This window comes from Vulpes vulpes, chromosome X (assembly GCF_048418805.1).
Source record: "Vulpes vulpes isolate BD-2025 chromosome X, VulVul3, whole genome shotgun sequence".
NCBI classification, from domain to species: Eukaryota; Metazoa; Chordata; class Mammalia; order Carnivora; family Canidae; genus Vulpes; species Vulpes vulpes.
Genome location: NC_132796.1, coordinates 22,595,261 through 22,618,685, shown reverse-complemented (window position 1 = coordinate 22,618,685; position 23,425 = coordinate 22,595,261). Strand labels below are relative to the sequence as shown.

The 23,425-nt window shown below is 40.2% G+C and overlaps 1 pseudogene; it reads left to right on the top strand.

Moving 5' to 3' along the window:
* Positions 1–9,349: 9,349 nt before the first annotated feature.
* Positions 9,350–13,116, top strand: LOC112919034 (serine/threonine-protein phosphatase 4 regulatory subunit 3B pseudogene; annotated as a pseudogene).
* The last annotated feature ends 10,309 nt before the right edge of the window (positions 13,117–23,425 follow it).

Genomic DNA, 23,425 nt, shown 5'->3' with positions numbered 1-23,425 from the left:
CCTAGGAATAAACCTAACCGAAGAGGTAAAGGATCTATATCCTAAAAACTACAAAACACTTCGAAAGAAATTGAGGAAGACACAAAGAGATGGAAAAATATTCCATGCTCATGGATTGGCAGAATTAATATTAGGAAAATGTCAATGCTGCCCAGGGCAATTTACACATTTAATGCAATCCCTATAAAAATACCATGGACTTTCTTCAGAGAGTTGTAACAAATCATCTTAAGATTTGTGTGGAATCAGAAAAGATCCTGAATAGCCAGGGGAATATTAAAAATGAAAACCATAGCTGGGGGCATCACAATGCCAGATTTCAGGTTGTACTATAAAGCTGTGGTCATCAAGACAGTGTGGTACTGGCGCAAAAACAGACACATAGATCAATGGAACAGAAGAGAGAATCCAGAAGTGGACCCTCAACTTTATGGTCAACTAATATTCAACAAAGCAGGAAAGACTATCCACTGGAAAAAAGACAGTCTCTTCAATAAATGGTGCTAGGAAAATTGGACATCCACATGCAGAAGAATGAAATAAATTTTTTTTAAAAAAAGAAGCATATATTTGCTTGTCCCCAAATGCTTAAGATACTAACCTTGTGATTTTATAATGTAGATATATACTGTAGCTTCCGTATCTATTTAAAGAGAAAGAAATGATAATGGTCACATACTGTGTAGCAAAATAACTTAGCACACAAATTATTAAAAAAAAAGATTTTATTTATTTATTAATGAGACACAGGCAGAAGGAGAAGCAAGCTCCATGCAGGTAGCCTGACGTGGGACTGGATCCCGGGTCTCCAGGATCACGACGCCCTGAGCTGAAGACGGCTCTAAATCGCTGAACCACCCAGGCTGCCCAAGCACACAGATTCTTGAATCTGACTACCAGGGTGCAAAACTAAACTCTGAATGTTTGCTTTATGTTGGAACTCAGGCAAGTTTGTTAACTTTATTATCTTCATGCATAAAGTAGTGTAGGAAAGAACTAAAAAAGAATTGGTTAGTGAAACCACATACTAAAGTAACAGATTTTAATAAGATGACAAGGGACTTAATTCTTTTTATAATACAGTATTTGCACTCTAAACTTGAACATCATTCAATAGAGATAGAGAGACAGATACATAACTCACACAGGCTGATATAGAAGGAGACATATGTACATACACACACATTTCTATAGATAGAGATGAAAATACACACACATATAAATTTCTATCTATCCATCCATCCATCTCTTGCTAAAGGTACAACTATCTATTTATAATTAAGAGCATGTCTAGAGATTAAGAGAGCAAGGCCTCCATGACCTTCAAGTTACTTATTTTTGCTCTCCCCCAGTTTCTGCATCAATAAAGTGAAACTAATAACGATAAGGGTTTTATGAGGATTAAGTGAGAGCACCTACCAAGTACTTGGAATGGTGTCTGCCACACAGAGCAAACACTGGCAATTGTTAAAACTTGGTTAATGAACGAATCTTCGGATTACATGCCTGCTGTGCACCAGGCTTTTCTCTAGATCCTGGGAATACAGCAGTGAACATAAACATTTTTACTCTCATTTTAGGGTACTACCAGTGTTATTGTTCAAGTTATGAATGTGATTCTTGTTTTGAGCATCTGTTTGACTATTTTAAGATAGAAGAACCTGGGGCACATTTAATTGAAGGGGGAAACGAAATGTTTCCCAGGCAGAGTTTAAAGATTGAAGTCGCAGAAAGAATAATTTATGGAACAAGAGGTATCAGGAGGCCAGAAAGGGCACAATATGAAGAATGCAGAATACGAGGTGATTCTTGAAGAAGAGAAGGCTAGGTCCTTTTCTCTGAGATGGAAGAAGGAGAGGTAGAAATTGCTAAACATATGAATAAGGTTGCTTGAAAATGGAAGGCAAGCCTTGAGTTGGTATCTACTCTCTTGATGAAGTATTAGATAAGAGGTTTTGCTGAAAGATAATTGGGGTGGAATATTAATGTTGAGGAGAAAATATTGATAGTCAAACTATCAAAGGTAGATGAAAGGGAAAGTTGACTATAAACTTCAAACAGCGCTAAAAGAGCTAGTGACAAGTGATGACATCTCAATGAAGGCCTATTTAAGGAGACAATTTCTTAGAAATGTTATCCATGTCTCTGCACCATGTAGAAACAGTGATCTTTCAAATTCTTTCAAGCACTCATTCATCAAATATTTGCAGAATGCCTATTGTCTCCAAGGGGAGAATAAGACTGGCCTGGACTTGCCTTTACGTTTGGTGGGGTGGGAGTGACTAAGACAGTAAAAGTAAACAAACGATGTGGCAATTCTATATTGGGAGAGTTCTATTGAGAAGCTAAAATAGAGTGATGTTAGAGAGCATAAGCGGAGAAGGGGGTGCTGCCTTAGATTGTGCGGAGAGAAAAGACTTTTTAGAGGGAACCTTTTTCATGGGAAATACAAGCCCTAAAAGCCATTGGAGACACAGGGAATCGATACAGTCATTGTACTCAAGAAGTTAGGTAATACATGTTGAGTAAAACAACCTTTTATGTTTGTTTTATGTGATGCTATATATATATCGTTTATATATCTGATAAAGAAATTTGCTAACTTAAGAAGTTTTAAAAATTACTCTTTTAAGTAACTGTAAACAAAAGTTTTATATTTTTCTAAATGATGTCAGCATGTGATTCGGAAATACATTCCTACACAGCCATGGCAGCTCTCCCACCTAAGAAAGTGGTAGCAGATTGCCTAGTGGTAGCAAAACATAAAAGGTTATTTTTCAGGAGGAATGAACCATATCTTCACACTTCAAGTAGTAATATATCCAAAACTAATACTAGCCAAGGTGTTTGAGATTTTCCCTTATCATGAAAACACTTTTTTTCTGTTTCTAACTCAATCCAATTATCCCAACAAAAAAATCAAATATATCCAAGGCACTCCTTTAAATGTTAATGGAATTAAAGCAAAAATGTTAAGTTGAAATCAACTACTGCCTTAAAAAAATGGAAATTTATGTTTTACAATATAAATGTATCTAGTGCTATACTGGAGAAATGAAGACGATTACTGCCTCTAAACAAACACTGAGCAGTTTTTAACTCCAAACGATGCTCATTGCTATTACTTATATAATGTGGTTGTAGGGTAATTAGTAAGTAGTCAGCTAGTGTTATTTGTGGAGCTCTAGGTACGAACAGGAAATAATATGGTCTATCAGGATAAAGAAGAGGAGATCTATGAATTGTACATTTTTTTTAAAAAGTCAAAGAGTCAAGAAGTAAACTCTTGGAACAGAAGAAAAAGAGGAGAGCATGGCACTGAAAATCAAAGTCTTAAATGTACCTGTGGTCAAAAGAACAATATTACCTTCACCCCTCCCCTCTCTTTTCTTCCTCCTTTAATTCCATGTGATGTAAGCAAAAGATTTGGAGTTTCCAAGGAAGCCAAGCACTCAGTGGAAAATGTGCTAGTGCTAATAGAAACTGCTCATGGATCCAAAAAATACTTAAAGTGGTTCTTACCTCTGAGCACTGGGAAGATAATAGCTGGTACTTTGCAATGCACACATAACAGGATAATGTTTTCAGCTGAGAATAAAAGGCTTTAAAGATTTATTTATTTATTTGAGAAACAGAAACACCATGAGTCAGGGGAGGGCCAGAGGGAGACAGAGAGAAGCAGACTCCCCACTGAGCATGGAGCTCAACAGGGGCCTGATCTCATGACCCTGAAATCATGATGTGAGCTGAAACCAAGGGTCAAACACTTAAGCGACTAAGCCACTCAGGCACCCCTAAAAGGTTTTAAATATCCACACATCCTAACATTCTTTATACAGGGTACCATATATCCCTCTTCACCCATTAAAGTTCTAAGTTAGAGCTGTTTTATTCAAGCTGTGGAAGACTGCATTAATGTCCCCCAAGTCATCCTTCCCTCCACTCACACCCTTTGCTATGTAATTTTCTATAATTCTCCCATCTTAGGTGGGCATACTTTCCCATCTTTTGACTCTAGACTTGGCTACAGACTTGTTTTGGACAAGACATGACTGAAACAGAAGATTGAAATGGACTGGAATTTTTAATATGAGAAAATTAGGGTTCTTTCAATGCCTGAGAGTTGATGAAAACACTGTGATTTAGCCCAAGGTTGGGGAAGAAGAGTTTGACAGAAGACGGAGGAAAACATCCAGCTTACTCATGCAATTAAAAGCCTAAAACAGGAGAATATTACTTCTCTGGTCACCATCAATAAGAAGAAAACAATCCAAAAGAGAGAAATTGGGGGGGGGCACCTGGGTGGCTCAGTCTGTTAAGCATCTGACTCTTGATTTTGGTTCAGGTCATGATGTCAGGGTCGTGAGATTGAGCCCTGCATTGGGCTCCCTACTCAGCAGAGAGACTGCTTGATATTCTCTCTCTTTTTCTCCTGCTGCCCCAACCCACCCCCCCTGCCACATGCACACAGGCATGTACTCTCTCTCTCTCTCTCTCTCTCTCTCTCTCTCTCTCTCTCAGAAATAAGTAAATAAATCTAAAAGAAGAAGAAGAAGAAGAAGAAGAAGGGTGGGAGTGGAGCAGCAGAAGAAATGCCAGATGCATCGTGAAAATTAGAAATACCACCTGTTAATACTATTTATTTATTTCATAAGATAACAAGAAATAAATTTCAAATTCACTGTTTTCTTCCCAGTGCTTGGTATAGGACCTATACATAGGGGTTGCTCATAGCTTTGTGAAGAATAAATAAATAGATTATTGGAAATCATCCTAGAAAGAATATGCATTCATTTATGTATTTATTGAGTGCAAGGCTCACAGCAACAAGAAAAATGAACAGATATAGCCCTCAAACAGCTGATACTTTGGTTGTGGAAAACAGAATAAATGTACAAAATATTCAGATGATGCTAAGTTATATGGAGAAAAAATACATCAAAGAAAATGGATGGGTTGGGGTGGAAGGTCTCTGCAGTTTTAAAAAGGTGCCTAGGGAAGGTCTCACTGGAAGTAAAGGGCATTTGAATAAATGGTTTAATGAAGTGAGGCTGTGAGCCATGTAGATATTGAGAACTAATGTTCCAGGTAGATAAAAGGACAGGTACAAAGGCCCTGAGGCAGGAGTGTGCCTGGTGTGCTTCTGACAGAGTAAGATGGCTAGTGTGGCTGGAAAAAGGAGACAGAGACTATTAAAGGAAGAGTTCAAATAGGTCAAGGAGGCCAGGCCTCATACACCATAGATAGAACTTTGGCTTTTATTTTAAATAAGGCAGAAACACATTGATTTTGAGCAGAGGAGTTCGAGAATAAAGTGTGTTTTAAATGAGTTCTCTCCAGCTATTGTGTTGAGAATATACTAGTGGGGGGAAAAGGCAGAAGCCAGGGCAGACTGTTATAGATTTCCAAATTAGAGATGATAGTAGCCAAAAAAAGGCCAACATTCCACCAAATGAGTTACCTGGAGAACTTGTAGAAAACATACATGAGTGTTTTTCACTAATGATTTTGAACTTGAAAATTTTAGAGCAGATACACTTGAATAATTCTATTTTAATGCTATTTCATAAAATTAAAAATCTCTTTGCTCTTCCCACTGTGTAATGTTCTCTCCTCTTAGAATAGTTAGATATCTAAATGGTCTATGTATATACATGTGGCTTGAGTTACCTATCCCTAAAATTCAGAAAGGTAGACTTGTTCCTTTATCATTTTCTAAAATAACTCTGAGAAATATAAAATTTAAGCTCTTAGTAGTTAAAATGTGGATGAATTACAAGGTCCTTACCTAAAACAATTTTCAAGACAGAGTCATCAAGAACTACTTCTTACTACCCTCAGGTCATGGGGAGTAAGCATGAGAGAGAAAGGCATCCAAAACAGAATAGGGATCCAGAGTCTTAAAATCAAATCTACCTATTTTAATTCTGAAGTGGCCTCAATGATTTTCCTTCACAAAATATAACAGAGAAACATCAAATAGCAGTGATAGGTAGGATTTTTTAAAAATCACAATTGTTATAAACATCTACTCTAACACTTTATGCACAGTTTAAGAGGAAAGCTTTACATATTAGGAGCAGCAAAGTGGAGAGTTGGAACAATAAAGGCCTACTTTCAAATCCTAGCAATATCACTTACTGCAGAGGTTTGAACCAAATGTATGATTCAATTTTGTTGGAGTTTCAAGTTTTTTCTCTCTAATATGGTAGTAATAATATCTTCCTCATACCATTATTGTATGAGGGTTAAATAAAAAATAAATAATACCTATAAAAGGGACTACACAGCTCCTAGAATATGGCATTTGTCATTCATATATATTCATATTCATATGCTCTCTGTAAAACAACAGAACAATAAAATAATAATCTTAGGGAGATAGAACTACTGAGACAAAAACGGGCATTGTTCTAGTTCCCAAACCAAATAAGACAGGAACTGAGAGAAACTACTGCAGAACAGCAACAAGAAATTTAGACTAGAGCCTCTTTTAGACTGGAAAGAGATTCTCGTTAACCTAATTAAGGTAAAGGGACCTTAATTGGCCTAAGGGAAACTCCCTGTGATAAAATTGTGAGAACACATAGGTTTGTGCTGAATGCCTCTCAGAGAATGAAACCAGAGGGCATATTCAGACAATTGACAGTATTATAATTGATTCTGATAGAAACTTTAATATAACCACAGCAGAGAAAAAAATGGGACTATTAGCATGCATGTCATTATTATTATTACATATTTGCATATTCCTTCATTGAAATAAGACAGAAATTTTAAACTAGTAACTACATCTATCAGTGTTTGTATTAGTCATTTATTAATTCTTATGTTTAATTATTATTAATGATTTGTAAAGGTTTCTAAACCAGCAGTATCCTGGCATTGATTTGAATTTTCTTATGAAATGATTGTCGTTTCCATTCAGGTCTCCAAGTGCCCCAGCTGTACTGTCCCAGAGAATATCTCTGTACTATAATCTCCGGGAGGCAACACTGCAAAAGAGGTAGGTGAAAGAGTTTTTCTGTGCTCTACTTGAGAATTGTCACACATTTCCAATGCTATTAAAATGAGTTACAAACAGGACTCTTCAAGTCCAAATGTGCTTGATGTGGCCCAATTCTGTTTTTCCCTTGCAATAACAGGGTTAATGTTTGGGAAAAAAAAATTGTTTTTTAAAGAAAACTGCAGAAGTTGCTGCTACATCAAAAATCAGCTTGGTTACTATTAAAATTATATTTAACAAAGTTGCCATATACAAGCTTCTATTTTTTGGCTGGCTATACACAGATGTGGATCTAAAGAAGGAAGTGCGTGACTTTCATCTTCTCGATAATTTTATGTTGATTACAAATTATATAGATGGAAGGAATGTGAAATAAAATGTAACGAAGGCCAAGAAAAGAAGGGGCTAGCATAGTTCAATGGCTGAGAAAACCAATTTTGGAATGAGAAAGACACGTATTCAAATCAGAGTTCCTTAACTTATTAGGAGTGTGACCTTTGGCGGTTTATTTAACCTCTCTGAGTTTGTTTCCTGATCTTAGAAGGACTGTTCGTACTCCTATATCTGTTCATATTTAATTATGAAAATTAAGTACAAAGAGATATGAAAGTTCTTGTCACACTGTCTTGAACATAAAAAGTACTCAAGTATTAAATGTGATCAATTATTTTATTGCCTTTCTAATATTAATAAGCACTCAAGTATTATTACTTAGTTGTGGTTGTTATTATCGCTGTAATGATCAAGAAAAGAAATGAAGCTATTGATCTGTGATGTTCAATAGGCACTCGTAGCTAATTTCAACTCTGTCTCTCTGGTCCACTCCTCTAAGAATGAGGAGTGTGGTTACATTGGAAAAAATGGTTTTCCCATTGCAGTAAATGACAGCACTTTAAGCCTGGCCTGGGGCCCGGCACAAGATCCTCCCCCAAGGATGGGTAGGTGAGTGACAGACATATAGGCCAAGCTTTATGGAGAAGAACCAGGTACGTATCTTTGATTATTGCTAATAGTCTACACTTCACTTGGCTCCTGTTTCTTTTTCTGGGTGGGTGTGTCGGGGGAGTGGGGAGTGGTGGCCGGGAGCCTCAACGTGAAATGTTAGGAGTTGAATTGGTCAGGACATAAGTGATTAAGCTTTCTTTTATTTAAAGTCCTAAGTATCCATCCCCACACACCTGATAAGCAAAAATATTTCTGGAGAACAAAAGTTTTTATGGAAAGAACAGCGCTTTGCCCTAACCACTTAGCCTCCCTGTAAGCTCGGTGGCAATTGCGTCAACACGTATAGACCATTCCTTTGCAGTAGAATCCCGTAACAATCCTAGGAATCCTGCCGCCGTAATGGAGGCTTTCCTAGACAAACGTGAGCAGGCCAAAGGCTCACTTTGTAACCCCACATTGAGGAATATGCGAGGGCAAAATGGAGAGAGGGAAACATCAGATGGAAGCAAGAAGGGATGGGACTCCGGGGAGCACTACAGACCTCGGGAACCGCCAGCGACACCTGAGCGTTACTTCTCCGCCACCTTCTACCATAACTTTCCCGACCTGTCATCTCGGCCACCGTCGCTGCCACAACAGCGACAACTACAGCTGATGACAGACACACGCAATCCAACGGCGCTTCAAGCCACACGCGACCCAGAGGCACCTCACGCCGCACGCAACTCTGCTGCGCCTCACGCCACACGCGATCCAGAGGCGCCTCATGCCGCACGCAACTCTGCTGCGCCTCACGCCACACGCAACTCTGCTGCGCCTCATACCACACGCGATCCGGAGGCGCCTCACGCCACACGCAACTCTGCTGCGCCTCACGCCACACGCAACTCTGCTGCGCCTCATACCACACGTGATCCGGAGGCGCCTCACGCCACACGCAACTCTGCTGCGCCTCACGCCACACGCAACTCTGCTGCGCCTCATACCACACGTGATCCGGAGGCGCCTCACGCCACACGCAACTCTGCTGCGCCTACTGCCACACGCGATCCAGAGGCGCCTCATGCCACACGCAACTCTGCTGCGCCTCATACCACACGTGATCCGGAGGCGCCTCACGCCACACGCAACTCTGCTGCGCCTCACGCCACACGCAACCCAGAGGCGCCTCACGCCACACGCAACTCTGCTGCGCCTACTGCCACACGCGATCCAGAGGCGCCTCATGCCACACGCAACTCTGCTGCGCCTCATACCACACGTGATCCGGAGGCGCCTCACGCCACACGCAACTCTGCTGCGCCTCACGCCACACGCAACCCAGAGGCGCCTCACGCCACACGCAACTCTGCTGCGCCTCACGCCACACGCGATCCAGAGGCGCCTCACGCCGCACGCAACTCTGCTGCGCCTCACGCCACACGCGATCCAGAGGCGCCTCACGCCGCACGCAACTCTGCTGCGCCTCCTGCCACACGCGACCCAGAGGTGCTTCAAGCTACACGCGACCCAGAGATGCCTCACGCCGAACGCGACCCAGAGTCGCTGCACGCCGCACGCGACCCAGAGGCGCTTCAAGCCATACGTGACCCAGAGGTACTTCAAGCCGCATGCGACCCAGCGGCGCTTGACTCCGCACGCCATCCAGTGGCGCTGCACGGCGCATGCGATCCAGAGGCGCCGCACGCCATAAGCGACCCGGAGGTGCCTTGCGCCACACGCGATCCAGAGGCGCCGCACGCCGGACGCGATCCAGAGGCACCTAGCGTCGCACGCAACTCTGCTGTGCCTCCCGCCATAGGCGACCCAGAGGTGCTTCAAGCCACACGCGACCCAGAGATGCCTCACGCCGCACGCGACCCAGAGGCGCTTCACACCCCTCGTGATCCAGAGGTACTTCAAGCCGCACGCGACCCAGCGGCACCTGACGCCGCACGCCATCTAGTGACGCTGCACGGCGCACGAGATCCAGAGGCGCCGCACGCCACAGGCGACCCGGAGGTGCCTCGCGCCACACGCGATCCAGAGGCGCCGCGCGCCAGACGCGACCCAAAGGCGCTGCACGCCACACGCGACCCACAGGCACTTCACGCCCCTCGTGATCCAGAGGTACTTAAAGCCGCACGCGACCCAGCGGCACCTGACGCCGCAAGCCATCCAGTGGCGCTGCACGGCGCACGCGATCCAGAGGCGCCGCACGCCAGACGTGACCCAAAGGCGCTGCACGCCACAGGCGACCCGGAGGTGCCTCGCGCCGCACGCGATCCAGAGGCGTCGCACGCCGGACGCGACCCACAGGCGCTTCACGCTCCTGGTGATCCAGAGGTATTTCAAGCCGCACGCGACCCAGCGGCACCAGACGCCGCACGCCATCCAGTGGCGCTGCACGGCGCACGCGATCCAGAGGCGCCGCACGCCGCTCGCAACCCAAAGGTACTACAAGCCACACGCGACCCAGAGGCGCCTCATACCACACGCGATCCAGAGGCACTTCAAGCCACACGCGACCCAGAGGCACCTCATACCACACGCGATCCAGTGGGCCCTCAAGCCACAGGCGACCCAGCAGTGCCTCACGCCGAGACCAGGGTCGGGGACAAGAGGCCAGAGATCACCATGGCAGATAAGCGGCACCATGTAACACTCTACTCACTGAACCAGGACCAAGAATGGGAAGAACTAGGCACCGGGCACATCTCTTCCACTTACGTGGAGCGCCTCCAGGGCGTGTCTCTGCTAGTTCAATCTGATTCCCATGGCTCACTAATCTTGGAGTCGAAGATAAATTCTAATACGCCTTATCAGAAACAACAGGAAACGCTGATTGTTTGGTCTGAAGCAGAGAACCATGGTATGGCGTTAAGTTTCCAAGACACTGAAGGTTGTCGCCAGATCTGGGAAGACATTTGCCGGGTTCAAGGTAAAGACCCATCCGTCGAAATCACGCAAGACCTCTTGGAAGAATCTGAAGACGAACAACTGGCTGACATACTGGAAACTAATACTGTGCTTGTCCTGCCTAACTGTGAACTCAGTAAACTTGAAGAGATTTCTGACCTAATTACCTCTGTTGTCCTTTCACCGATGCATAAGGAAAGACTGGCTCTGATCTTAGAAAATGAGGCCTATATTAAAACTTTGCTGCAGCTGTTCCGCACTTGTGAGGACCTAGGAGACATCGCAAACTTACACTATTTGCATGAAATTATTAAAAGCATCTTATTCCTTAACAAGACGGGTCTGTTTGAGATCCTGTTTTCTGCTGACTGTATCATGGATGTGGTGGGATGCCTCGAGTATGACCCTGCTTTGGCTCAGCCAAAAAGGCATAGGGAATTCTTGACCCAAAATGCAAGGTTCAAGGAAATTGTACCAATAACAGACTGTGAACTTATGCAAAAAATACATCAAACATACAAGGTGCAGTACATTTATGATATCCTTCTGCCTATACCATCCGTGTTTGAAGAGAACTTACTCTCTGCTCTTACAGCTTTTATTTTCCTCAACAAGGTCGAGATAGTCAGCATGCTGCAGGAAGATAACAACTTTTTGCCTGAAGTGTTTGCACAGTTAAGGGATGAGACTATAGATGATGATAAACGGCGTGAATTGCTATTTTTCTTCAAGGAATTTTGTGCTTTTTCTCAGACATTACATCCTCCAAGGAAGGATGAGCTATTCAAAACTTTGACAGAATTGGGAGTTCTTCCTGTTCTTAAAGTTGTGATGAGCATGGAAGATGTGCAAATAAGGTCAGCTGCTACTAACATATTTACTTACCTTGTGGAGTATAGTCCATCCATGATTCGAGAATTTATTGTGGAAGAAGCCCAACAGAGTGAAGACGGTAAACTTTTCATTAATTTAGTAATTGAGCAAATGATCTGCGATAATGATCCTGAGCTAGGAGGTGCTGTTCATCTAATGGGACTTCTTCGTGTTCTACTTGATCCTGAAAACATGCTAACAACATCTAATAAATGTGAGAGAAGCGAATTTCTGAATTTCTTCTATAAGCACTGTATACATATCTTCATAGCACCACTTTTTGCCGCCACTGCTGAACGTATACATGAAGAGGATAATACAGCTGGATCCGACCGAAACAACAGAAATTGCCTCAATAATTATCAAACAGCACAGCTGCTTTCTTTAATTTTAGAGCTGCTCACATTCTGTGTGGAACATCACACATATTACATAAAGAACTATATTTTGAGCAAAGACTTGCTAAGAATAGTCTTGATCCTGATGAATTCAAAGCACACTTTCCTGATCTTATGTGCTCTCCGCTTTATGAGAAGGATGATTGACCTTAAAGATGAACTTTATAATTCTTACATCATCAAGGGAAATCTCTTTGAACCAGTTGTCAGTGCTTTCCTGGATAACGGAACTCGGTACAATATGTTAAATTCTGCTGTTATTGAGCTGTTTGAATACATAAGAGTGGAAAATATCAAATCTCTTGTTGCACATATAGTTGAAAATTTTTATGAAACACTTGAATCTATTGAATATGTTCAGACATTCAAAGGATTGAAGATTAAATATGAAGAAGAGAAAGACCGGCAAAGTCAAATACGGAAGAATTTACATTCTGTAACATATAGTAAAATATTTCACAGAAGTGCCAGAGTCTTGGAGAAGAAGGAAGAAAGATGTCTTAAAGAAATTTCAGAGGAAAGAGAAGCGGTTAGGCCACCACTGGAAAATGATTTTCAAGGTCATTATGATAAATTTGTGGAGACTAAAAAACCAAAAGAAAATGAAGACAGAGTAGATCTTCCTAAGACAGCAACTTCTGGTGGCTACAAAATCACCTCATCCCATTCTGCTGGTACGGCTAATGGAACAAGTAGCCTGAATGGTAGCAGCATGGTTGGCTTAGTGAATCGTCCTGATGAAGAAAAAGATAAGGAAGAAGAGACATCTCCCAGGAAAAGACATCTTAACCTGTAAAACCTTTAGGGGAGATCCTCATCATTACTAAACTCTATGTTATGAAAGTTCTGTAAACGTCAGTTAGCTGAAAAGTCTGAATCCAAAAGCTTTCTTATTTGAACTTATAAGTATACAATAAGTAGTAAAGATGCTCAGTGTCATCACCTAGGAGGGTTTAGTTCCATAAAAACCAAACTTCACGGAATTAAAAAAAAAAAAAAAAACAACTAACCAGAACCTGAATGATAACTTCTTTGCAAGAAAAATCTTAGTTTGGGGGGAAGGAAACAGGTTGATAATATAAGATGAATGTAGTTTTGTTCTATGGCTATATTTTAAAAAAAAACTCTTAACACTGCAGTTGTAAAGCCTGTAAAATTACTTGGCCCGATGGTTCTGGCTACAGTTTTCTTTGCCTTGGTTGCCTTTTTATGCAATAAAAATCCATGTTTATGCGAAAAACAAAGTCCACTGTAATTTAAAAAAAAAACTTGAGCTATTCACATTGCTGTGAAAATTAAACACAAATTTAGCCTCTGGGTAATTGGAGGGAAATAACTTACTGTGTGTATTTTCATGAATAAAAAAGGAAGCTGGATTCAAAATGTGCAGTTGTTAATTTAACTTTTTTTTTTTAGATAAGAGATGCCAAGAATCAGTCCAGTAGTATTCCAAAAAGGTGTTCTCTATTACCTTGTTAGTGGGTAGAAGAGAACACTTTCAACTGCCAGATGGTGAAAGGTACTTTTGAAGGTATTTCCTGACTCATTAATAAAGTTGTGTCTGTCTTCAGAGCAGCAGGTTAAGTTTTAAAGTACAATTTACATACAAAAATAGGGGTGAATGAAGTGGCATTTAAAATCTAGGAACCAACTGGAGGGTATTATGCTGAGTGAAGTAACTCAATCGGAGAAGGACAAACATTTTATGGTCTCATTCATGAATATAAAAAATAGTGAAAGGGAATAAAGGGGAAAGGAGAAAAATGAGTGGGAAATATCAGAAAGGGAGACAGAACATGAGAGACTCCTAACTCTGGGAAACGAACTAGGGGTGGTGGAAGGGGAGGTGGGCGGGGGGTGGGGGTGACTGGGTGATGGGCACTGAGGGGGGCACTTGATGGGATGAGCACTGGGTGTTATTCTATATGTTGGCAAATTGAACACCAATAAAAAATAAATTTATATTTAAAAAAAGTTTTGGGGAAAGTTAAAAAAATAAATTAATAAAATCTAGGAACCATTTTGGACCAAGAAGTAACTTAAGTGTCGAATTCCACCTACAGTCCCTGAAGTATTTTTTCTATAGTCAAACAAGGGTGGAAGATGAAAGGTGCTTTATGAAAGAGTGAATGCGATGAATTTCTCAAAATAGGTTGTAGCAAAGAGTTAAGAGGATTTATTTTTAGAGGAACAAGTTAACTGGGTCCATTTTTCCTGGCATGGCTTAAATTGAAGCAGTTTCTCTTGTTTTGAAGATTTTAGAGTTAATTTCAATTTTGGTCATTGTTTGAACCAGATGGGCTGTCTGTGTTGATAGGAAGTTTAGTTTTCCATAAGACAGCTTTTGATTTTCTATTCAAAATACCACTGTAGTTGTTTTGCTCCATTTGATGATATTCATGCTGAACTATAAAATTCAAGAATTAAAAAGTCACCTTGTAATTCCAAAAACAAAAGAAGCTATTTTAAATGTACAATTGTGCCATTCAGAGACACATCCCATGCAAAAAATAAGAACCTTGTAAGAGCTACAAAGAGAGCGTGTTCTTAAAACAAGAAATAATTTCATCAGATATAAAGTCTGCTAAAGTGTAGACATGACCTTAGGAGATATAATCACACATTGCCGAGGACACAGCACAGCAGGGAAACTGCATTTTTACATCTCTCAAGCCACAAGCCACGCTGGTTAAATTAAATGTTGTAATGGGACTGTTCATGTTGTGAGTATACCTCAAAAAAACGCAGTTTGTTCCAAGAGCATCTCATGTTTTCTTTCTGGCTAGACTGTCATGGGGAATGTCATCTGTAGTACACATAGTTGCATGCATACTCAGCATGTTGTTTTGAAAAAAAAAATATGCTTAACCCTTTGTTTTGGTGAGTGTAGCCCCAATTCCTTAACAGAGCAACTATTTACAATTAGACAGAAAAGAATAATGTTTCTATGCTCTTTCTTATTCTCCTCTCTTCAGCTACTTTTAATCAGCCATTAAAAAAAATAGACACTCTAAAAAAAATTTAATGGACTCTATAGGGGAAAAATGAATATTTGCATTTCTTACTGTACTGTTTCCAGTGAATTTGTAAGGAAGGGCGGAGGAAGGCATAAGTGCAATGGGAAGTTAAAAAAAAAAAAGGAAAAAAAAAACAAAAGAAAAGAAAAAAAGATAGGCTTTCTATTGAGCTGTGTAACCTCTATGAGCCCTTTCCTAGTCTCAGCTACTTAATGTTAGGGAAACAACATGACAGGCAAAATGGTGCAAAGGCAAATTGCCCATCAAATGGCATAACCTACTATTACAGGAACATTTAAGAGGGCAACAAAACACAGGAGAGCAATCCTTACTGTCTGCACACTGAGTGAAAAATTGAACAAAATGTTCAGCCTCTCTAGATGCTGTGTATGAGGAGATACCATGTCAAAATGTTTAATTTCATCTTGAAGATTTTTAGAAGTAATTTTAAAAGGACCCTTAAGTGGGTTATCTATGAAAAGAAGGAACAATTTGGAATGGATTCGTATGTACAATAAAATATAGATGAATATTTTTGGAGAGGCACCCTGGGCTCATAAAGATCAGGGCTTTAAATATATGACTTCCAGTAACTTTTATGGCACAGTGACTTTCTAAATACACCAACAAAGGAAAGACGATACAACAGATAAAGCAAAAGCTTCCAATTCAGACAGCCCTTGCTGACAATATGGGCTCAGACGCTTACCAGTCCTTTGACCTTAGATGATTTACTTCTTTTCTCCTCTAACCACAAGTTCTTCATCTTGTCTCAAAAATCAGAGACTATATGTAAACTACTCAAACATATTCAGCACTTAATAGCTTTTGAAATTCTTTATTATCAACAATAGTAACATAATAATTTCACAAAAGATTGGGGATAAAGTCAGGTAAAAATACTTGTATCACAAGTTATATTTACAAGCCAATAATCCCATATTCTCAATCAAATTGAGATAAATTAAAAATTAATGAGTTCAGTTCTGGTTAGCAGACAAATCCATATGTATGCATCATGCCCTGCTGAGACACAACTGAAATAAAAAGCATTAAAGTAGAAAGAAAAATAAGCTTGCATAGCAATAAAGGCAACTTGGGTGGAGTGGTGTCTGGAGTGTCAACCACAGAGTGTAGAGTGAAATTGAAATCAGAAGAGTAGCAGGAGAAGTGGGGAGGTTATCTAGGATTGGTGAAAGTGACAAGAGTAAGGAAGCGCTATTCCCTTCCCTCCCATGCCCTGCCCCAGCAAGCAGAGCAGTCAGCTAGAATGTATTCATAAATACAGACCAAGTGTCCTTTTCCTTAAAGCAACTGAAGTAACAGACAAAGCTGAGGGCCCCGGTACAAATGTTGTTGCCTCAGAGTCAGGCTCTTCTCTTTACAGTGTTGGAGGATCCAAGATGCGGCATTTTTTTACCCTCAGGTGCAAGTCACAGTGTTTTCAGGAGTGAGATGTGTTAATGCCCAGCTCCTATCCAACAAGTACAATCCCAAGAGTACAAATGACGACCCTGGACGGAAAGTCTTTACAATTGGCAGGTCTGTCAGGTAATACCTACATCACTCAGGGAACACAGGTTGAAAATGCTAGCAGGTTAAGTGTTCAGATTCCCGGTTCATTTCAAATAACTAAGCCGACTCCTTATTTTGGAGGGTCTGCTAAATGCAGTCAATCCAATCTTTCTTATTTGCCCATGCCACCAGCATGGCATGTTAATGTGACATTAACTCACCCCATGGAGACTGAAGTTGAGGGTGATAATGACATCCACAGGTGTGTGTGTGTGTGTGTGTGTGTGTGTGTGTGTGTGTGCATGTGCTGCAGGAACTGGAAGCATCCTTTTCATCTTCTGGTAGATCTCTCAGTGAGGTTAAGGGGAAAGGTGGTCAGAGCTTTCTCTCAGACTGAGGATGGCAGACTCAACAGTCAGTTAAATTGAAAATGTTCCTAATGATTTGGAGGAACTGTACCAGAATGTTTTCCTTGGGGAGGAAGCCTTCAGAAGCAGTTTTTTTAAAGATTTTATTTATTTGACAGAGAGAGCACAAGCAGAAGGAGGGGCAGGCAGAGGGAGAGGGAAGAAGGAGGCTCCCTGTTGAGCAGAGAGCCAGACATGGGGCTTCATCCCAGGACCCCGAGATCATGACCTGAGCTGAAGGCAGATGCTTAACCAACTGAGCCACCCAGATGCCCCCAGAAGCAGTTTTGAAAGACAAAAGTTCATTAATGCACCTTCCTCCCCTATGCAACCCTCAATTCTCAGTTGTTGTTCTTCTTCCATTTCCAAAATATCTGAGTGTTTCTTTCTAATAACTATAACTTTGCCTTTTCTTTTGGCTATTCCTTACTCTCACCCAAACTTTTCATCTAGGAGGATCAGGTATGAGAGAGACAAATACATTTTAATAAAACCAGAACTAAGGGGCACCTGGGTGGCTCAGTGGTTGAGGGTCTGCCTTTGGCTCAGGTCGTGATCTCGGAGTTCTGGGATCAAGTGCCACATCAGTCTCCTTGTAGGGAACCTGCTTTTCCCTCTGCCTATGTCTCTGCCTCTCTCTGTGTGTCTCTCATGAATAAATAAAAATTAAAAAAAACAGAATTAAGTTTGAATCACATAGGTTTCATTTTTGCCAATCTGCCACCCAGAGCCTATACCAACCAGCTGGCCTAGGGAAAGAAATATGCATCATACTCAGGAATGGTCGGGACAGACTCCTAAATTTTCAGGATATGTCTAGATAATTTTCTATCCCCTTAGTCCTGATTCAATTACCAAATTATCTTACTCTGATGTAGGGCTTCTCAGTCTCATGACAGTTGACATTTTAAGCCAGATATTTCTTTGTTTTGGAAGACATTCCTGTGCATTGTAAGAAGTTTTGCAGCATCCCTGACATCTCCCCACCAGCACACCCCCAAATGTGACAACCAGAAATGTATCCAGAAGATGCTAAATATCCCTTAAGAGGCAAACTCACCCTTAATTGTGAACCATTAGTCTAAAGATACATAGAGCTTGATTCAAGAGCTTCTCTTACATTATGGATATTGGATTCACATCCTCAAGGCTGAATTACCTTTTCTTCTTATCCTCCACCTGAAAGGGCCAAGTACATATAAGGATCAGGTGTACAATGCGCTTTAATGAAAAGAGAATAGACTTTGCTTAGAGTTACAGAGATCCTGTTTCTGCTTTTCATCACATATGTAACTGTGGCATTTTATGTGACATCTCTAATTCTCAGAGTTCTTATTTTTAGTGTATGGCTGACAACACTGTTATGGGTGAATTGTGTCCCCCAAAGTTCACTTGTAGTTCTAACACCCAGGACCTCAGAATGGGACTGTATTGGACATAGGGTCTTAAAAGAAATAATTAAGTTAAAATTAAGTCATTAGGATGGACCCAACTCCAATATAACTGATATCCTTAAAGAAGAAATTTAAACACAGAGATGCACATGGAGGGAAGGCCATCTAAAGACATTGGGAGAAGATGGCCATCTACAAGTCAAAGAGATAGGCTTCTGAAGAAACCAACTCTGCTGACACCTTGACCTTGGACTTCTAGCCTCCAGAACTGTGAGAAAACAAGTTTCTGTTGTTGAAGCCCAACAGTCTGTGGTGCTCAGTTATGGCAGCCTTAGTAAACTAATAATGGGAAGTTTTCTGAGGATTAAATGATATATAATTTATGAATATCACAATTATTGTGATAAACAATTCACCAATAACATATGGCAATAGCTCTTCTTTTTTAAAAGATTTATTTATTTATGAGAGAGAGAGAGAGAGAGAGAGAAGCAGAGACACAGGAGGAGTCACAGGCTCCATGCTGAGAGCCCAATGTGGGACTCGATCCCGGGACTCCAGGATCACGCCCTGGGCCAAAGGCAGGTGCTAAACCGCTGAGCCACCCAGGGATCCCCAACAGCTCTTCTTTTATTGAGCATGTATTATATGTCAAGCACACTTTCTTATGTAATTTACCTGTATCATTTCAAATTTCACCATGAATCTGCAAGGTAGATGTGGTGGACGTGAGAATGCACCTTATACAGAGGGAATATAATGAAATACAAGTAAAGGTCCTAGCCACTGCTCTGTGGTCATTGCCCCACTTTCCTCCCAGGCCATGCTTCCTGGGGGCTGCTCCCAGCCGGTGATTTGCATGGCAAGCGCACTGAAGCAGGCTTGTTCTTGGGAGATGAGAAGACTCCTCTGACTGGAGAGCTCCCTTGAGGAGTTTCTGAAGGCTCTCCTGAACAACCTTTAGACAACGTGGGGCCCAGGATGCTTTCACTAGTCCCTCTTTCCTTCATTTGAGGTCAGAGTGTGTCATAATTGGGTGTCTTTTCCACTCTCCTCCAGTTTGCTCTCCATTGCCTCTCATCACCATTTTCCCTAACGAAATCCCTGCGTGCTAACTTCTTTCTTAATGATGGCCTCTTCTTGGAGAACATGGGCCAACACAGTATGTATTTTGACTATTTTACAGAAGAAACAGAGGCACACAGAAGTACATAACTAGTACTAGTCAGAGCGCATTCAGATATGTTTGTCTGACTCCATAGACAGTTCTTTCTCCCACATGTAATGTGTCTTGAAATGTATCATGAACGTACTTTAAACATTAGAACCATTATATGCACCTACCGTATATTTACTTATTAATAACAAAATAGAAATATGATATTGTCATATCAAGTCTATGAACAGTCTATGTACATAGTGTCCCTCTTTCTGCTTTACGCATGCTTCCAAACATGGAAGCTTTGTTGAAGCAAGCACTGCTTGAATTCTTCTCCATAAAAACACAGTATTCTGCAAACCACTGTCATCACATTCACTATAGTAGTTGCTAAAGAGGTAGCTAGTGAAATTTTACTCTTGTCTCAGAAGTCAAGAGAGATAGGGTGGCCCGGGTGGCTCAACGGTTTAGTGCCGCCTTTGGCCCAGGGCCTGATCCTGGAGACCTGGGATATCTGTGTGTGTGTCTCTCTCATTAATAAATAAAATCTTAAAAAAAGAAGTCAAGAGAGATAATATAACTTTCACTACATGCCAAGCACCCTGCTCAAGTACTTTATATGTGCCATGTGATATTTTGATATGAAAAATGGAGATCCATATCACCAAATCTCCTCCTGCATTCCTTCATGCTGCAATTTTGTTGCTATTGTGAGAAAACTGTTGGGAATAGAGGCCTACTTAATTTACTGAGATTATGCTTCAGTTCCATTGAAGAATGGAGGCTTGAAAGAGAAATTATGTCCAATTACATATAACTTGAATTTAAATACCTTGCACATCTGAGTGTGTAGACTGAGTCTTCTAGCTTAGACTTGCATGAACTCCTGGTCCTTTTCTACCTTTCTATTGGATTTTTTGTTTGTTTGTTTCCCCTTTCACCTTTATTGCTTTGATAGATATTCTTTTGATTCTAATCTGGTAGTTAGTTACCTTTAAATTGTAACACGCACATTTCATTTGGCAAAGACTAAAATTCATCATTCTATCCTCCCCTGGAATAATAAAGGAAATTGTTTTATATCCATAATCCCTCTATAGTATTGCATATGATTGCTATTTTAATATAGCTGACACTTTTAGCTGTTTTTACTAGGTTTTTGGTTTCCAAACTGTTGGAATCAGAAGCAAACCAAATTTGAGACACATTATTTCCTGCCCCCACTGCAATGACTAAATTGAGCAATTACGTGGGTAGTATTTGGAGAAAACTGCAGAAAACTACTTTGGTTGGAGAGTTACTAAGGCAACCCTGTAGAGAAGAAGGACATATGAATGGGCTGAAGAGCCTGATAAGCTACCCAATAATATTGGAATGTTTCTGCTGTACACATTTTCAAAGATACCCTAAAAAACCTAAAGAGTGCTTTAGTCTATCACATTTGGCAGTGGAGAGGATACAGTATTTTTTATATATTTCCAAAGATTGCAAAATACCAAAGAATGGTTGATATTCTGTGGAAAGCTATTTATATTTTTCTCAGATTTGAGTACTTCTCTTTAAATGAAATAATATTTTGTAGGATTTCTATTGAACTCAAATATGAAGATCATTTTCAATAAAGAATAAATTACATATGGGGGAAATTGCACTGAGTTTAAAAAATACATCAATGTCTGATAGATGAATACATTAAAATTTTTTATTTAAATTCAATTTAGTCAACATATAGTGTGTTATTAGTTTCAGGGATAGAATTTAGTGATTGATCAATTGCATATATTACAGTGCTCATTACATCAAGTGTCCTTCTTTTTATAAAAAAATATTTTTTTTATTTGACAGAGAGAGCACAAGCAGGGGAAGGGACAGAGGGAGAGAAAGAGAAGCAGGCTCCCCACTAACCAGGGATACTGACAGGAGGCTTGATCCCAGGACTCTGGGATCATGACTTGAGCCAAAGGCAGGCACTTAACTGACTGACCCACCCAGGAGCCCCTCAAATGCCCTTCTTAAAGTCCATCACGCAATTACCCCATCCCCTCACCCACCTCCCCTCCAGCAACCTTCAGTTTGTTTCCTAGAGTTAAGAGTCTCTTATGGTTCACTTCCTTCTCTGCTTTTATCTTATTTTATTTTTCCTTCCCTCCTCCTATGTTCATCTGTTTTGTTCCTTAAATTCCACATATGAATGAGATCATATGGCATTTGTCTTTTTCTGACTTATTTCACTTACCATAATACCCTCTAGTCATTTTTTCCAGATTTATTAAGATTTAATTGACATACAACATTGAATTAGTTCAAGATGTACAACATAATGGTTTGATATATGTGTAATATTGTGAAATGATCACTGCAAGTTTAGGTAACATCAGTTAGCTCACATAGTTACAAATTCCTTTCGATAAATATGTTTTTAATAATAGTATTATGCATGATGTCTTTATTTTTCTTCACTAGCATTCCAGACATAGATTGAAAGTGTATTGTATGGGATATGCATTTAGATTGGCTGGGTTTGTGTCTTTATTTTTTTAATTTATTTTTTTAAAGATTTTATTTATTTATTCATGAAAGAGAGGCCGAGACATAGGCAGAGCGAGAAGCAGGCTCCCTGCAGGAAGTCCCATGTGGAACTCCATCCTGGGAATCCAGGATCACGCCCTGAGTCAAAGGCAGACGCTCAACTACTGAGCAACCCAGTCATCCCAGTTTATGTCTTTATTGAAGTACTTCCTACCTATCTGGCTTCAGTTCATTCCGATAAGGTCTCTAAGTCTCTGGGTACTTATCTATAAAATGATGTTTATGCTATGAATAACAATGTAGATAAAATTATAAAATTCTAAAGTACCACAGGGATGTCAATAAATACTTTCTACTTAGTTAAAATGATATTGTAAGAATTTTTTCTTTTATACCTAACAATTAATGTGATTTCATTATTTCTCATATAAAATATTATATCAGGGTATACAGAAAAATCACTCTATACTAATACCTGAAAGTGAACAATAAGGAATGATTACAGTAACTTCTATATGTTGTTCTTTTCAGAGTATTAAACTTAGATGTAAGAAAATTGGCACTTTTTTCTTTTTTTCTCCCTGTTTGAAATTTATAAAATGATACTTAATACATGAATATAGTATTCCTATAAAAATATCAACTAATAAGATTAAAAGCTTCTTTTACCATTATCTGAAATCTAAGATCTATTTTTCTTACATTTTGCTCAGGAGCTCATCCTCTCCAGTTTGATGTACATGAATTTGGTGTTCCATGAGCTATATATTCATAGCAAATTCGTATTACAGCTGTGTGCATAATAGATATACTTTACTATGATACATTAATAGATATTTATTCTTTGTCTTTTCCATTTTCCCTCTCCTTCCTTAAGAATTATTCTAAATTTCCAATAGGAAATTCAATTCCCAATTCTTAGCCAAGCAGTTTGAGTGAGATTGACCCTACCTCATCGGCAGCCCCAGGAATGTATTAGTGTACTCCTTGACATTTGTCACTCATACATGGATAGATATACAACAAAGGCAAAGCAAATGAAATGCGTAAGTTTCTAGGAATTATACTCTCTTCTTCCGTGAGAACTACTGGAAGAGATTCTCTTTGCTGCTGGATGCAAATGAGAAATGTGTTGCTTTTGGAGCTGGTGGCAGCCATACTTTGAGAAACAAGGAAAGAAGCTTTCTGCGGAAGAAACAAGTATCAAAGAAGCAAGGCAGATAATGTACTGAGAAAAATGCATCTATAATATTTAATCCCTAGATCAAGTGGCACCTGACGTTT